The sequence below is a fragment of the Somniosus microcephalus genome, chromosome 1, assembly GCF_052327205.1.
Source record: "Somniosus microcephalus isolate GS21.2 chromosome 1, FLI_Smic_1.0, whole genome shotgun sequence".
In the NCBI taxonomy this organism is placed as follows: Eukaryota; Metazoa; Chordata; class Chondrichthyes; order Squaliformes; family Somniosidae; genus Somniosus; species Somniosus microcephalus.
Genome location: NC_140987.1, coordinates 273,067,222 through 273,083,183, shown reverse-complemented (window position 1 = coordinate 273,083,183; position 15,962 = coordinate 273,067,222).

Sequence of the window (15,962 nt, the reverse complement as noted above, 5' to 3'; positions counted from 1 at the left end):
CTCGGCCTCGTCCTCCTCTTCCTTGTCCTCCTCGTGCTCATCCTCGGCCTTGTCCTCGTCCTCCTCATCCTCGTCCTCCTCGTCCTCCTCATCCTCGTCATCCTCGTCCTTGACCTCGTCTTCCTCGTCCTCGACCTCGTCCTCGTCCTAGACCTCGTCCTCGTCCTCCTCGTCCTCGACCTCATCCTCCTCGACCTCGTCCTCCTCCTCGACCTTCTCCTCCTCGTCCTCATCCCCCTCATCCTCCTCATCCTCATCCTCCTCGTCCTCCTCATCCTCATCCTCGTCCTCCTCATCCTAAATCTCGTCCTCGTCCTCCTCATCCTCCTCATCCTCGTCCTCCTCTTCCTCATCCTCGTTCGCCTCGTACTACTCATCCTCGTCCTCCTCTTCCTCGACCTCGTCCTCATCCTCAACCTCGTCCTTCTCAACCTCCTCGTCCTCGTCCTCCTCGTCTGCATCCTCCTCATCCTCCTCGTCCTCGTCCTCCTCATCCACCTCGTCCTCCTTGTCCTGATCCTCCTCCTCCTCATCCTCCTCCTCCTCATCCTCCTCCTCGTCCTCCTCATCCTCGTCCTCTTCCTCGTCCTCCTCCTCCTCCTCATCCTCGACCTCGTCCTCCTCGTCCTCGTCCTCGACCTCGTCCTCCTCGCCCTCGTCCTCCTCGTCCTCACCCTCCTCTTCCTCCTCCTCGTCCTCGCCCTCCTCGTCCTCCTCCACCTCGTCCTCGTTGTCCTCATCCTCCTCGTCCTCGACCTCATCCTCCTCGGCCTCATCATCGTCATCCTCGACCTCATCCTCCTCGTACTCGTCCTCCTCATACTCGTCCTCATCCTCGTCATCCTCGACCTCATCCTCCTCGTACTCGTCCTCCTCATACTCGTCCTCATCCTCGTCCTCCTCGTCCTTCTCGTCCTCGTCCTCCTCCTCCTCGTCCTCCTCGCCCTCGACCTCGTCCTCCTCATCCTCGTCCTCCTCGTCCTCGTCGTCCTTGACCTCATCATCCTCATCCTCGTCCTCCTCGACCTTTTCCTCCTCGTCCTCGTCCTCCTTGTCCTCGTCCTTGTGCTCCTCATCCTCCTCGTCCTCGTCCTCCTCATCCTCGTCCTCCTTGTCCTCATCCTTGTCCTCCTCATCCTCCTCGTCCTCGTCCTCCTCGTCCTCGTCCTCCTCATTCTCGTCCTCCTCATCCTCGTCCTCCTCGTCCTCCTCCTCGTCCTCATCCTACTCGTACTCGTCCTCCTCGTCCTCGTCCTCCTCATCCTCGTCCTCCTCTTCCTCGTCCTCCTCGTCCTCGTCCTCCTCTTCCTACTCCTCGTCCTCACCCTCCTCGTCCTCGTCCTCCTCGTCCTCGTCGTCCTCGACCTCATCCTCCTCATCCTCCTCGTCCTCGTCGTCCTCGTCCTCATCCTCCTCGTCCTCGTCCTGCTCCTACTCGTCCTCCTTGTCCTTGTCCTCCTCATCCTCGTCCTCATCCTCATCCTCCTCCTCCTCGTCCTCCTCATCCTCATCCTCCTCCTCGTCCTCGTCCTCTTCCTCGTCCTCCTCGTCCTCGTCCTCCTCTTCCTACTCCTCGTCCTCGCCCTCCTCGTCCTCGTCCTCGTCGTCCTCGACCTCATCCTCCTCGTCCTCGTCATCCTCGACCTTGTCCTCCTCGTCCTCGTCCTTGTCCTCCTCATCCTCCTCGTCCTCGTCCTCCTCGTCCTCGTCCTCCTCGTACTCGTCCTCCTTGTCCTCGTCCTCCTCATCCTCGTCCTCCTCCTCATCCTCGTCCTCATCCTCCTCCTCCTCCTCGTCCTCCTCGTCCTTCTCTTCCTCATCCTCCTCCTCGTCCTCGACCTCGTCCTCCTTGTCCTCGTCCTCGACCTCGTCCTCCTCGCTTCCTCATCCTCCTCTTCCTCCTCCTCGTCCTCGCCATCCTCGTCCTCCTCCACCTCGTCCTCGTTGTCCTCGTCCTCGACCTCATCCTCCTTGTCCTCTTCCTCGTCATCCTCGACCTATTCCTTCTCGTCCTCGTCCTCCTCATCCTCGTCCTCCTCGTACTCGTCCTCCTCTTCCTCGTCCTCCTCATCCTCATCCTCCTCTTCCCCTCCTCGACCTCGTCCTCCTCGTCCTCGTCCTTGACCTCATCCTCCTCATCCTCCTCCTCATCCTCCTCCTCCTCCGCATCCTTCTCATCCTCGTCCTCCTCCTCCTCCTCCGCCTCGTCTTCGACCTCGTCCTCCTCGTCCTCCTCCTCATCCTCATCCTCATCCTCCTCTTCCTCCTCCTCGTCCTCGCCATCCTCGTCCTCCTCGTCCTCCTCCTCCTCGTCCTCGTTGTCCTCGTCCTCCTCGTCCTCGACCTCATCCTCCTCATCCTCTTCCTCATCATCCTCGACCTCATCCTCCTCGTCCTCGTCCTCCTCGTCCTCGTCCTCCTCATCCTCATCCTCCTCCTCGTCCTCATCCTCGTCCTCCTCACCTTCTCGTCCTCGTCCTCCTCCTCGTCCTCGACCTCGTCCTCCTCGTCCTCTTCCTCGTCCTCCTCATCCTCGTCCTCCTCTTCCTCCTCCTCGTCCTCGTCCTCGTCGTCCTTGACCTCATCCTCCTCCTCATCCTCCTCCTCCTCCGCATCCTTCTCGTCCTCGTCCTCCTCGACCTCGTCCTCGACCTCGTCCTCCGCGTCCTCCTCGTCCTCATCCACTTCCTCGTCCTCCTCTTCCTACTCCTCGTCCTCGCCCTCCTCGTCGTCCTCGACCTCATCCTCCTCGTCCTCGTCATCCTCGACCTCATCCTCCTCGTCCTCGTCCTCCTTGTCCTCGTCCTTGTCCTCCTCATCCTCCTCGTCCTCGTCCTCCTCGTCCTCGTCCTCCTCGTACTCGTCCTCCTCCTCGTCCTCGTCCTCATCCTCCTTCTGCTCCTCGTCCTCGTCCTCCTCGTCAATCTCTTCCTCGTCCTCCTCCTCCTCCTCGTCCTCGACCTCGTCCTCCTCGTCCTCGACCTCGTCCTCCTCGCCCTCGTCCTCCTCATCCTCACCCTCCTCTTCCTCCTCCTCATTCTCGCCCTCCTCGTCCTCCTCGTCCTCCTCCACCTCGTCCTCGTTGTCCTCCCCGTCCTCGACCTCATCCTCCTAGTCCTCATCCTCGTCATCCTCGACCTCATCCTCCTCGTACTCGTCCTCCTCATACTCGTCCTCATCCTCGTCCTCCTCGTCCTTCGCGTCCTCCTCCTCCTCGCCCTCGACCTCGTCCGCCTCATCCTCGTCCTCCTCGTCCTCGTCGTCCTTGACCTCATCATCCTCATCCTCGTCCTCGTCATCCTCAACCTCTTCCTCCTCGTCCTCGTCCTCCTTGTCCTCATCCTTGTCCTCCTCATCCTCCTCGTCCTCGTCCTCCTCATCCTCGTCCTCCTTGTCCTCGTCCTTGTCCTCATCCTCCTCGTCCTCGTCCTCCTCATCCTCGTCCTCCTCATCCTCGTCCTCCTCATCCTCGTCCTCCTCCTCCTCGTCCTCCTCGTCCTCATCCTCCTTGTCCTCGTCCTTGTCCTCCTCATCCTCCTCGTCCTCGTCCTCCTCGTCCTCATCCTCCTCGTCCTCGTCCTCCTCGTCCTCCTCATCCTCGTCCTCCTTGTCCTCATCCTTGTCCTCCTCATCCTCCCCTTCCTCGTCCTCCTCGTCCTCGTCCTCCTCATCCTCGTCCTGCTCATCCTCGTCCTCCTCCTCCTCGTCCTCGTCCTACTCGTACTCGTCCTCCTCGTCCTCGTCCTCCTCATCCTCGTCCTCCTCTTCCTCGTCCTCGTCATCCTCGACCTCGTCCTCCTTGTCCTCGTCCTCCTTGTTCTCGTCCTTGTCCTCCTCATCCTCCTCGTCCTCGTCCTCGTCCTCCTTGTCCTCGTCCTCCTCGTACTCGTCCTCCTTGTCCTTGTCCTCCTCATCCTCGTCCTCCTCCTCATCCTCGTCCTGATCCTCCTCCTCCTCCTCCTCCTCATCCTCCTCACCCTCGTCCTCCTCCTCATCCTCGTCCTCATCCTCGTCCTTCTCGTCCTCGTCCTCCTGCTCCTCGTCCTCCTCGTCCTCGACCTCGTCCTCCTCGTCCTCGTCCTCTTCCTCGTCCTCCTCATCCTCGTCCTCCTCTTCCTCCTCCTCGTCCTCGTCCTCCTCGTCCTCGTCGTCCTTGACCTCATCCTCCTCATCCTCCTCCTCATCCTCCTCCTCATTCTCCTCCTCCTCCGCATCCTTCTCATCCTCGTCCTCCTCCTCCTCCTCCGCCTCGTCTTCGACCTCATCCTCCTCATCCTCCTCCTCATCCTCGTCCTCATCCTCCTCCTCCTCCTCGTCCTCGTCCTCCTCATTCTTCTCATCCTCGTCCTCCTCCTCGACCTCGTCCTCCTCGTCCTCATCCTCGACCTCGTCCTCCTCATGCTCCTTGTCCTCGTCCTCCTCGTCCTCCTCTTCCTACTCCTTGTCCTCGCCCTTCTCGTCCTCGTCCTCCTCGTCTCGTCGTCCTCGACCTCATCCTCCTCGTCCTCGTCATCCTCCTCCTCGTCCTCGTCCTCCTTTTCCTCATCCTTGTCCTCCTCATCCTCCTCGTCCTCATCCTCCTCATCCTTCTCGTCCTCGTCCTCCTCCTCGACCTCGTCCTCCTCGTCCTCATCCTCGAACTCGTCCTCCTCATTCTCCTTGTCCTCGTCCTCCTCGTCCTCCTCTTCCTACTCCTCGTCCTCGCCTTTCTCGTCCTCGTCCTCCTCGTCTCGTCGTCCTCGACCTCATCCTCCTCGTCCTCGTCATCCTCCTCCTCGTCCTCGTCCTCCTTTTCCTCATCCTTGTCCTCCTCATCCTCCTCGTCCTCGTCCTCCTCATCCTCATCCTCCTTGTCCTCGTCCTTGTCCTCCTCATCCTCCTTGTCCTCGTCCTCCTCGTCCTCGTCCTCCTCATCCTCGTCCTCCTCATCCTCGTCCTCCTCCTCATCCTCGTCCTCGTCCTCCTCGTCCTTCTCGTCCTCGTCCTCCTCCTCCTCCTCCTCGACCTCGTCCTCCTCCTCCTCCTCCTCGACCTCGTCCTCCTCGTCCTCCTCCTCCTCTTCCTACTCCTCGTCCTCGCCCTCCTCGTCCTCATCCTCCTCGTCCTCGTCGTCCTCGACCTCATCCTCCTCGTCCTCATCATCCTCGACCTCGTCCTCCTCGTCCTCGTCCTCCTTGTCCTCGTCCTTGTCCTCCTCATCCTCCTCGTCCTCCTCGTCCTCATCCTCCTCGTCCTCATCCTCCTCCTCGTCCTCGTCGTCCTTCTCTTCCTCATCCTCCTCCTCGTCCTCGACCTCGTCCTCCTCGTCCTCGACCTCGTCCTCCTCGCTTCCTCATCCTCCTCTTCCTCCCCCTCGTCCTCGCCATCCTCGTCCTCCTCCAACTCGTCCTCGTTGTCCTCGTCCTCGACCTCATCCTCCTCGTCCTCGTCCTCCTCATCCTCGTCCTCCTCGTACTCGTCCTCCTCATCCTCGTCCTCCTCATCCTCATCCTCCTCTTCCCCTCCTCGACCTCGTCCTCCTCGTCCTCGTCCTTGACCTCATCCTCCTCATCCTCCTCCTCATCCTCCGCCTCATCCTCCTCCTCCTCCGCATCCTTCTCGTCCTCGTCCTCCTCCTCCTCCTCCGCCTCGTCTTCGACCTCGTCCTCCTCGTCCTCCTCCTCATCCTCGTCCTCATCCTCCTCTTCCTCCTCCTCGTCCTCGCCATCCTCGTCCTCCTCGTCCTCCTCCACCTCGTCCTCGCTGTCCTCGTCCTCCTCGTCCTCGACCTCATCCTCCTCATCCTCTTCCTCATCATCCTCGACCTCATTCTCCTCGTTCTCCTCGTCCTCGTCCTCCTCGTACTCATCCTCCTCGTCCTCGTCCTCCTCATCCTCATCCTCCTCCTCGTCCTCGTCCTCATCCTCGTCCTCCTCACCTTCTCGTCCTCGTCCTCCTCCTCGTCCTCGACCTCGTCCTCCTCTTCCTCTTCCTCGTCCTCCTCATCCTCGTCCTCCTCTTCCTCCTCCTCGTCCTCGTCCTCCTCGTCCTCATCGTCCTTGACCTCATCCTCCTCCTCATCCTCCTCCTCATCCTCCTCCTCCTCCGCATCCTTCTCGTCCTCGTCCTCCTCCTCCTCCTCCGCCTCGTCCTCGACCTCGTCCTCCTCGACCTCGTCCTCCGCGCCCTCCTCGTCCTCGTCCACTTCCTCGTCCTCCTCGTCCTCGTCCTCCTCTTCCTACTCCTCGTCCTCGTCCTCCTCGTCCTCCTCTTCCTACTCCTCGTCCTCGCCCTCCTCGTCCTCGTCCTCCTCATCCTCGTCGTCCTCGACCTCATCCTCCTCGTCCTCGTCATCCTCGACCTCATCCTCCTCGTCCTCCTTGTCCTCGTCCTTGTCCTCCTCATCCTCCTCGTCCTCGTCCTCCTCGTCCTCGTCCTCCTCGTACTCGTCCTCCTCCTCGTCCTCATCCTCATCCTCCTTCTCCTCCTCGTCCTCGTCCTCCTCGTCAATCTCTTCCTCGTCCTCCTCCTCCTCCTCGTCCTCGACCTCGTCCTCCTCATCCTCGACCTCGTCCTCCTCGCCCTCGTCCTCCTCGTCCTCACCCTCCTCTTCCTCCTCCTCATCCTCGCCCTCCTCATCCTCCTCGTCCTCCTCCACCTCGTCCTCGTTGTCCTCGTCCTCCCCGTCCTCGACCTCATCCTCCTAGTCCTCATCCTCGTCATCCTCGACCTCATCCTCCTCGTACTCCTCATACTCGTCCTCATCCTCGTCCTCCTCGTCCTTCTCGTCCTCGTCCTCCTCCTCCTCGCCCTCGACCTCGTCCGCCTCATCCTCGTCCTCCTCGTCCTCGTCGTCCTTGACCTCATCATCCTCATCCTCGTCATCCTCGACCTCTTCCTCCTCGTCCTCGTCCTCGTCCTTGTCCTCCTCATCCTCCTCGTCCTCGTCCTCCTCATCCTCGTCCTCCTTGTCCTCGTCCTCGTCCTCGTCCTCCTCGTCCTCGTCCTCCTCGTCCTCGTCCTCCTCATCCTCGTCCTCCTCCTCCTCGTCCTCCTCCTCGTCCTCGTCCTACTCGTACTCGTCCTCCTCGTCCTCGTCCTCCTCGTCCTCCTCTTCCTCGTCCTCCTCGTCCTACTGCTCGTCCTCGCCCTCCTCGTCTTCGTCCTCCTCGTCCTCGCCCTCCTCGTCCTCGTCCTCCTCGTCCTCGTTGTCCTCGACCTCATCCTCCTCATCCTCCTCGTCCTCCTCGTCCTCCACCTCGTCCTCGACCTCGTCCTCCTCGTCCTCGACCTCGTCCTCGTCCTCCTCGTCATTGTTCTCATCCTCCTCGTCCTCGTCCTCATCGTCCTGTTCATCCTCAACCTCGTCCTCCTCCTCCTCGACCTCGTCCTCCTCGTCCTCGTCCTCCTCGTCCCCGATCTCGTCCTCCTCGTCCTCGTCCTCCTCCTCCTCATCCTCATCCTCCTCGTCTTCCTCGTCCTCATCCTCCTCGTCCTCGGCCTACTCCTTGTCCTCCTCTTCCTCCTCCTCATCATTCTCCTCAACCCCGTTCTCCTCGTCCTTGTCCTCCTCATCCTCCCGACCTCATCCTTGTCCTCCTTGTCCTCTTCGAACTCGTCCTCCTCGTCCTTGTCCTCCTTGGCCTCATCGTTCTCCTCGTCCTCCTCGAACTCGTCCTTGTCCTCCTCATCCTCCTCGTTCTCCTCGTCCTCCTCGACCTCATCCTCCTCCTCATCCTCCTTGTCATCCTCCTCGTCCTCATCCTCCTCGTCCTCGGACTCCTCTTCCTCGTCATCCTCCTCGTCCTCCTCGTCCTCGTCCTCGGCCTTGTCCTCGTCCTCCTCATCCTCCTCATTCTCCTCGTTCTCCTCGACCTCATCCTCCTCCTCATCCTCCTCATCCTCCTTGTCATCCTCCTCGTCCTCATCCTCCTCGTCCTCGGCCTCGTACTCCTCTTCCTCGTCATCCTCCTCGTCCTCCTCGTCCTCGTCCTAGACCTCGTCCTCGTCCTCCTCGCCCTCGACCTCATCCTCCTCGACCTCCTCCTCGACCTTCTCCTCCTCGTCCTCATCCTCCTCGTCCTCGTCATCCTCATCCTCGTCCTCCTCATCCTAAATCTCGTCCTCGTCCTCCTCATCCTCCTCATCCTACTCTTCCTCATCCTCGTTCTCCTCATACTACTCATCCTCGTCCTCCTCTTCCGCGACCTCGTCTTCCTCGTCCTCGACCTCGTCCTCCTCGTCCTCGTCCTAGACCTCGTCCTCGTCCTCCTCATCCTCGACCTCATCCTCCTCGACCTCGTCCTCCTCCTCGACCTTCTCCTCCTCGTCCTCATTCTCCTCGTCCTCCTCATCCTCATCCTCGTCCTCCTCATCCTAAATCTCGTCCTCGTCCTCCGCATCCTCCTCTTCCTCATCCTCGTTCTCCTCGTACTACTCATCCTCATCCTCCTCTTCCTCGACCTCGTCCACCTCGTCCTCAACCTCGTCCTCCTCATCCTCCTCGTCCTCATCCTCCTCGTCTTCATCCTCCTCATCCTGCTCGTCCTGGTCCTCCTCATCCACCTCGTCCACCTTGTCCTGATCCTCCTCCTCCTCATCCTCGTCCTCCTCCTCCTCATCCTCCTCCTCGTCCTCCTCATCCTCGTCCTCTTCCTCGTCCTCCTCGTCCTCGTCCTCCTCGTCCTCATCCTCCTCGTCCTCGACCTCGTCCTCCTCCTTCTCGTCCTCATCCTCACCGTCCTCGACCTCGTCCTCGTCCTCCTCGTCCTTGTCCTCATCCTCCTCGTCCTCATCGTCCTCGACCTCGTCCTCCTCATCCTCGACCACGACCTCCTCGTCCTCGTCGTCCTCATCGTCCTCGTCCTCCTCGTCCTCGTACTTGTCCTCCTCATCCTCCTCGTCCTCCTCGTCCTCGTCCTCCTCGTACTCTTCCTCCTCGTCCTCGTCCTCCTCGTCCTCGTCCTCCTCCTCATCCTCGTCCTCATCCTCCTCCTCCTCCTCCTCGTCTTCCTCGTCCTTCTCGTCCTCATCCTCCTCCTCCTCCTCGACCTCGTCCTCCTCGTCCTCGTCCTCGATCTCGTCCTCCTCATCCTCATCGTCCTCGTCCTCTTCCTCGTCCTCCTAGTCCTCGTCCTCCTCTTCCTACTCCTCGTCCTCGCCCTCCTCGTCCTCGTCCTCCTTGTTCTCGTCGTCCTCGACCTCATCCTCCTTGTCCTCGTCATCCTCGACCTCGTCCTCCTCGTCCTCGTCCTCCTTGTCCTCGTGCTTGTCCTCCTCATCCTCCTCGTCCTCGTCCTCCTCGTCCTCGTCCTCCTCGTACTCGTCCTCCTCATCCTCGTCCTCCTCCTCGTCCTCGTCCTCATCCTCCTCCTCCTCCTCGTCCTCATCCTCCTCGTCCTTCTCTTCCTCATCCTCCTCCTCCTCCTCGTCCTCGACCTCGTCCTCCTCGTCCTCGTCCTTGACCTCGTCCTCCTCGTCCTCCTCCTCGTCCTCCTTGTCCTCATCCTCCTCTTCCTCCTCCTCGTCCTCGCCATCCTCGCCTCCTCGTCCTCCTCCACCTCGTCCTCGTTGTCTTCGTCCTCCTCGTCCTCCTCGTCCTCGACCTCATCCTCCTCGTCCTCTTCCTCGTCATCCTCGACCTCATCCTCCTCGTCCTCATCCTCCTCGTCCTCGTCCTCCTCATCCTCGTCCTCCTCGTACTCGTCCTCCTCGTCCTCGTCCTCCTCATCCTCGTCCTCCTCCTCGTCCTCTTCCTCATCCTCGTCCTCCTCATCCTTCTCGTCCTCGTCCTCCTCCTCCTCATCCTCCTCGTCCTTGACCTCGTCCTCCTCGTCCTCTTCCTTGTCCTCCTCTTCCTCGTCCTCCTCATCCTCGTCCTCCTCTTCCTACTCCTCGTCCTCATCCTCCTCATCCTCGTCCTCGTCGTCCTTGACCTCATCCTCCTCATCCTCCTCCTCATCCTCCTCCTCCTCCGTGTCCTTCTCGTCCTCGTCCTCCTCCTCCTCGTCCTCGACTTTGTCCTCCTCATCCTCGTCCTCGACCTCGTCCTCCGCGTCCTGCTCGTCCTTGTCCTCTTCCTCGTCCTCCTCGTCCTCGTCCTCCTCTTCCTACTCCTCGTCCTCGCCCTCCTCGTCCTTGTCCTCCTCGTCCTCGTAGTCCTCGTCATCCTCGACCTCATCCTCCTCGTCATCGTCCTCGTCGACCTCGACCTCGTCCTCCTCGTCCTCTTCCTCCTCATCCTCCTCGTCCTCGTCCTCCTCGTCCTCCTCGTACTCGTCCTCCTCCTCGTCCTCGTCCTCATCCTCCTTCTCCTCCTCGTCCTCGTCCTCCTCGTCCTTCTCTTCCTCGTCCGCCTCCTCCTCCTCCTCCTCGTCCTCGACCTCATCCTCCTCGTCCTCGTCCTCGACCTCGTCCTCCTCGTCCTCGTCCTCCACGTCCTCACCATCCTCTTCCTCCGCCTCGTCCTCATCCTCGCCCTCCTCGTCCTCCTCGTCCTCCTCCACCTCGTCCTCGTTGTCCTCGTCCTCCTCATCCTCGACCTCATCCTCCTCGTCCTCATCCTCATCATCCTCGACCTCATCCTCCTCGTACTCGTCCTCCTCATCCTCGTCCTCATCCTCGTCCTCCTCGTCCTTCTCGTCCTCGTCCTCCTCCTCCTCATCCTCGACCTCGTCCTCCTCATCCTCGTCCTCCTCGTCGTCCTTGACCTCATCCTCCTCATCCTCGTTCTGGTCATCCTCGACCTCGTCCTCCTCGTCCTCGTCCTCCTTGTCCTCGTCCTTGTCCTCCTCATCCTCCTCGTCCTCGTCCTCCTCATCCTCGTCCTCCTTGTCCTCGTTCTTGTCCTCCTCATCCTCCTCGTCCTCGTCCTCCTCGTCCTCGTCCTCCTCATCCTCGTCCTCCTCATCATCGTCCTCCTCCTCCTCGCCCTCCTCCTCGTCCTCGTCCTACTCGTACCTCGTCCTCCTCGTCCTCGTCCTCCTCGTCCTCGTCCTCCTCTTCCTCGTCCTCCTCGTCCTCGTCCTCCTCTTCCCACTCCTTGTCCTCGCCCGCCTCGTCCTCGTCCTCCTTGTTCTCGTCGTCCTCGACCTCATCCTCCTTGTCCTCATCATCCTCGACCTCGTCCTCCTCGTCCTCGTCCTCCTTGTCCTCGTGCTTGTCCTCCTCATCCTCCTCGTCCTCGTCCTCCTCGTCCTCGTCCTCCTCGTACTCGTCCTCCTCATCCTCGTCCTCCTCCTCGTCCTCGTCCTCATCCTCCTCCTCCTCCTCGTCCTCATCCTCCTCGTCCTTCTCTTCCTCATCCTCCTCCTCCTCCTCGTCCTCGACCTCGTCCTCCTTGTCCTCGTCCTTGACCTCGTCCTCCTCGTCCTCCTCCTCGTCCTCCTTGTCCTCATCCTCCTCTTCCTCCTCCTCGTCCTCGCCATCCTCGCCTCCTCGTCCTCCTCCACCTCGTCCTCGTTGTCTTCGTCCTCCTCGTCCTCCTCGTCCTCGACCTCATCCTCCTCGTCCTCTTCCTCGTCATCCTTGACCTCATCCTCCTCGTCCTCGTCCTCCTCATCCTCGTCCTCCTCGTACTCTTCCTCCTCGTCCTCGTCCTCCTCATCCTCGTCCTCCTCCTCGTCCTCTTCCTCATCCTCGTCCTCCTCATCCTTCTCGTCCTCGTCCTCCTCCTCCTCATCCTCCTCGTCCTTGACCTCGTCCTCCTCGTCCTCTTCCTCGTCCTCCTCTTCCTCGTCCTCCTCATCCTCATCCTCCTCTTCCTACTCCTCGTCCTCATCCTCCTCATCCTCGTCCTCGTCGTCCTTGACCTCATCCTCCTCATCCTCCTCCTCATCCTCCTCCTCCTCCGTGTCCTTCTCGTCCTCGTCCTCCTCCTCCTCGTCCTTGACTTCGCCCTCCTCGTCCTCGTCCTCGACCTCGTCCTCCGCGTCCTGCTCGTCCTTGTCCTCTTCCTCGTCTTCGTCGTCCTCGTCCTCCTCTTCCTACTCCTCGTCCTCGCCCTCCTCGTCCTTGTCCTCCTCGTCCTCGTCGTCCTCGTCGTCCTCGACCTCATCCTCCTCGTCCTCGTCCTCGTCGACCTCGACCTCGTCCTCCTCATCCTCTTCCTCCTTGTCCTCATCCTTGGCCTCCTCATCCTCCTCGTCCTCGTCCTCCTCGTCCTCCTTGTACTCGTCCTCCTCCTCGTCCTCGTCCTCATCCTCCTTCTCCTCCTCGTCCTCGTCCTCCTCGTCCTTCTCTTCCTCGTCCGCCTCCTCCTCCTCCTCCTCGTCCTCGACCTCATCCTCCTCGTCCTCGTCCTCGACCTCGTCCTCCTCGTCCTCGTCCTCCACGTCCTCACCCTCCTCTTCCTCCGCCTCGTCCTCATCCTCGCCCTCCTCGTCCTCCTCGTCCTCCTCCACCTCGTCCTCGTTGTCCTCGTCCTCCTCATCCTCGACCTCATCCTCCTCGTCCTCATCCTCGTCATCCTCGACCTCATCCTCCTCGTACTCGTCCTCCTCATCCTCGTCCTCATCCTCGTCCTCCTCGTCCTTCTCGTCCTCGTCCTCCTCCTCCTCATCCTCCTCATCCTCGTCCTCCTCGTCCTCGTCGTCCTTGACCTCATCCTCCTCATCCTCGTTCTGGTCATCCTCGACCTCGTCCTCCTCGTCCTCGTCCTCCTTGTCCTCGTCCTTGTCCTCCTCATCCTCGTCCTCCTCATCCTCGTCCTCCTTGTCCTCGTTCTTGTCCTCCTCATCCTCCTCGTCCTCGTCCTCGTCCTCCTCATCCTCGTCCTCCTCATCATCGTCCTCCTCCTCCTCATCCTCCTCCTCATCCTCGTCCTACTCGTACTCGTCCTCCTCGTCCTCGTCCTCCTCATCCTCATCCTCCTCTTCCTCGTCCTCCTCGTCCTCGTCTTCCTACTCCTTGTCCTCGCCCGCCTCGTCCTCGTCCTCCTCGTCCTCCTCGTCCTTGACCTCATCCTCCTCGTCCTCGTCATCCTCGACCTCGTCCTCCTCGTCCTCGTCCTCCTTGTCCTCGTCCTTGTCCTCCTCATCCTTCTCGTCCTCGTCCTCCTCGTCCTCGTCCTCCTCATCCTCGTCCTCCTCGTACTCGTCCTCCTTGTCCTTGTCCTCCTCATCCTCGTCCTCCTCCTCGTCCACGTCCTCATCCTCCTCCTCCTCCTCCTCGTCCTCATCCTCCTCATCCTCATCCTCCTCCTCGTCCTCGTCCTCATCCTCGTCCTCCTCGTCCTTCTCATCCTCGTCCTCCTCCTCCTCGTCCTACTCATCCTCGACCTCGTCCTCCTCTTCCTCCTCCTCGTCCTCGTCCTCCTCGTCCTCATCGTCCTTGACCTCAAACTCTTCATCCTCCTCCTCATCCTCCTCCTCATCCTCCTCCTCCTCCGCATCCTTCTCATCCTCGTCCTTCTCCTCCTCCTCCGCCTCGTCTTCGACCTCGTCATCCTCGTCCTCCTCCTCATCCTCGTCCTCATCCTCCTCTTCCTCCTCGTCCTCCTCCACCTCCTCCTCGTCCTCGACCTCATCCTCCTCATCCTCTTCCTCGTCATCCTCGACCTCATCCTCCTCGTCCTCGTCCTCCTCATCCTCGTTCTCCTCGTACTCGTCCTCCTCGTACTCGTCCTCCTCATCCTCATCCTCCTCCTCATCCTCGTCCTCATCCTCATCCTCCTCATCCTTCTCGTCCTCGTCCTCCTCCTCCTCGTCCTCCTCGTCCTCGCCATCCTCGTCCTCCTCGTCCTCCTCCACCTCGTCCTCGTTGTCCTCGTCCTCCTCATCCTCGACCTCATCCTCCTCATCCTCTTCCTCGTCATCCTCGACCTCATCCTCCTCGTCCTCATCCTCCTCGTCCTCCTCGTCCTCATCCTCCTCGTCCTCCTCGTCCTCCTCGTACTCGTCCTCCTCCTCGTCCTCATCCTCATCCTCCTTCTCCTCCTCGTCCTCGTCCTCCTCGTCCTTCTCTTCCTCGTCCGCCTCCTCCTCCTCCTCCTCGTCCTCCTCGTCCTCACCCTCCTCTTCCTCCGCCTCGTCCTCATCCTCGCCCTCCTCGTCCTCCTCCACCTCGTCCTCGTCGTCCTCGTCCTCCTCGACCTCATCCTCCTCGTCCTCATCCTCGTCATCCTCGACCTCATCCTCCTCGTAATCGTCCTCCTCATCCTCGTCCTCATCCTCGTCCTCCTCGTCCTTCTCGTCCTCGTCCTCCTCCTCCTCGTCCTCGACCTCGTCCTCCTCATCCTCGTACTCCTCGTCCTCGTCGTCCTTGACCTCATCCTCCTCATCCTCGTCCTGGTCATCCTCGACCTCGTCCTCCTTGTCCTCGTCCCCCTTGTCCTCGTCCTTGTCCTCCTCATCCTCCTCGTCCTCGTCCTCCTCGTCCTCGTCCTCCTCATCCTCGTCCTCCTCATCATCGTCCTCCTCCTCCTCGTCCTCCTCCTCGTCCTCATCCTACTCGTACTCGTCCTCCTCGTCCTCGTCCTCCTCATCCTCGTCCTCCTCATCCTCGTCCTCCTCTTCCTCGTCCTCCTCGTCCTCGTCCTCCTCTTCCTACTCCTCATCCTCGCCCGCCTCGTCCTCGTCCTCCTCGTCCTCGTCCTCATCCTCCTCGTCCTCGTCATCCTCGACCTCGTCCTCGTCCTCCTTGTCCTCGTACTTGTCCTCCTCATCCTTCTCGTCCTCGTCCTCCATGTCCTTGTCCTCCTCATCCTCGTCCTCCTCCACGTCCACGTCCTCATCCTCCTCCTCCTCCTCGTCCTCCTCATCCTCATCCTCATCCTCCTCCTCGTCCTCATCCTCATCCTCGTCCTCCTCGTCCTTCTCGTCCTCGTCCTCCTCCTCCTCGTCCTCCTCATCCTCGACCTCGTCCTCCTCGTCCTCGTCCTCTTCCTCGTCCTCCTCATCCTCGTCCTCCTCTTCCTCCTCCTCGTCCTCGTCCTCCTCATCCTCGTCGTCCTTGACCTCATCCTCCTCATCCTCCTCCTCATCCTCCTCCTCCTCCGCATCCTTCTCATCCTCGTCCTCCTCCTCCTCCTCCGCCTCGTCTTCGACCTCGTCATCCTCGTCCTCCTCCTCATCCTCGTCCTCATCCTCCTCTTCCTCCTCATCCTCGCCATCCTCGTCCTCCTCGTCCTCCTCCACCAGCCCTCATTGTCCTCCTCCTCCTCGTCCTCGACCTCATCCTCCTCGTCCTCTTCCTCGTCATCCTCGATCTCATCCTCCTCGTCCTCGTCCTCCTTGTCCTTGTGCTTATCCTCCTCGTCCTCGTCCTCCTCGTCCTCGTCCTCCTCATACTCGTCCTCCTCATCCTCGTCCTCCTCCTCGTCCGCGTCCTCATCCTTCTCCTCCTCCTTGTCCTCATCCTCCTCGTCCTTCTCTTCCTCATCCTCCTCCTCCTCCTCGTCCTCGACCTCGTCCTCCTCGTCCTCGTCCTTGACCTCGTCCTCCTCGTCCTCCTCCTCGTCCTCCTCATCCTCATCCTCCTCTTCCTCCTCCTCGTCCTCGCCATCCTCGCCTCCTCGTCCTCCTCCACCTCGTCCTCGTTGTCTTCGTCCTCCTCGTCCTCCTCGTCCTCGACCTCATCCTCCTCGTCCTCTTCCTCGTCATCCTCGACCTCATCCTCCTCGTCCTCGTCCTCCTCATCCTCGTCCTCCTCGTACTCGTCCTCCTCATCCTCGTCCTCCTCATCCTCCTCCTCGTCCTCTTCCTCATCCTCGTCCTCCTCATCCTTCTCGTCCTCGTCCTCCTCCTCCTCATCCTTCTCGTCCTCGTCCTCCTCCTCCTCGACCTCGCCCTCCTCGTCCTCGTCCTCTTCCTCGTCCTCCTCATCCTCGTCCTCCTCTTCCTACTCCTCGTCCTCGTCCTACTCATCCTCGTCGTCCTTGACCTCATCCTCCTCATCCTCCTCCTCATCCTCCTCCTCCTCCGTGTCCTTCTCGTCCTCATCCTCCTCCTCCTCGTCCTCGACCTCGTCCTCGTCCTCCGCGTCCT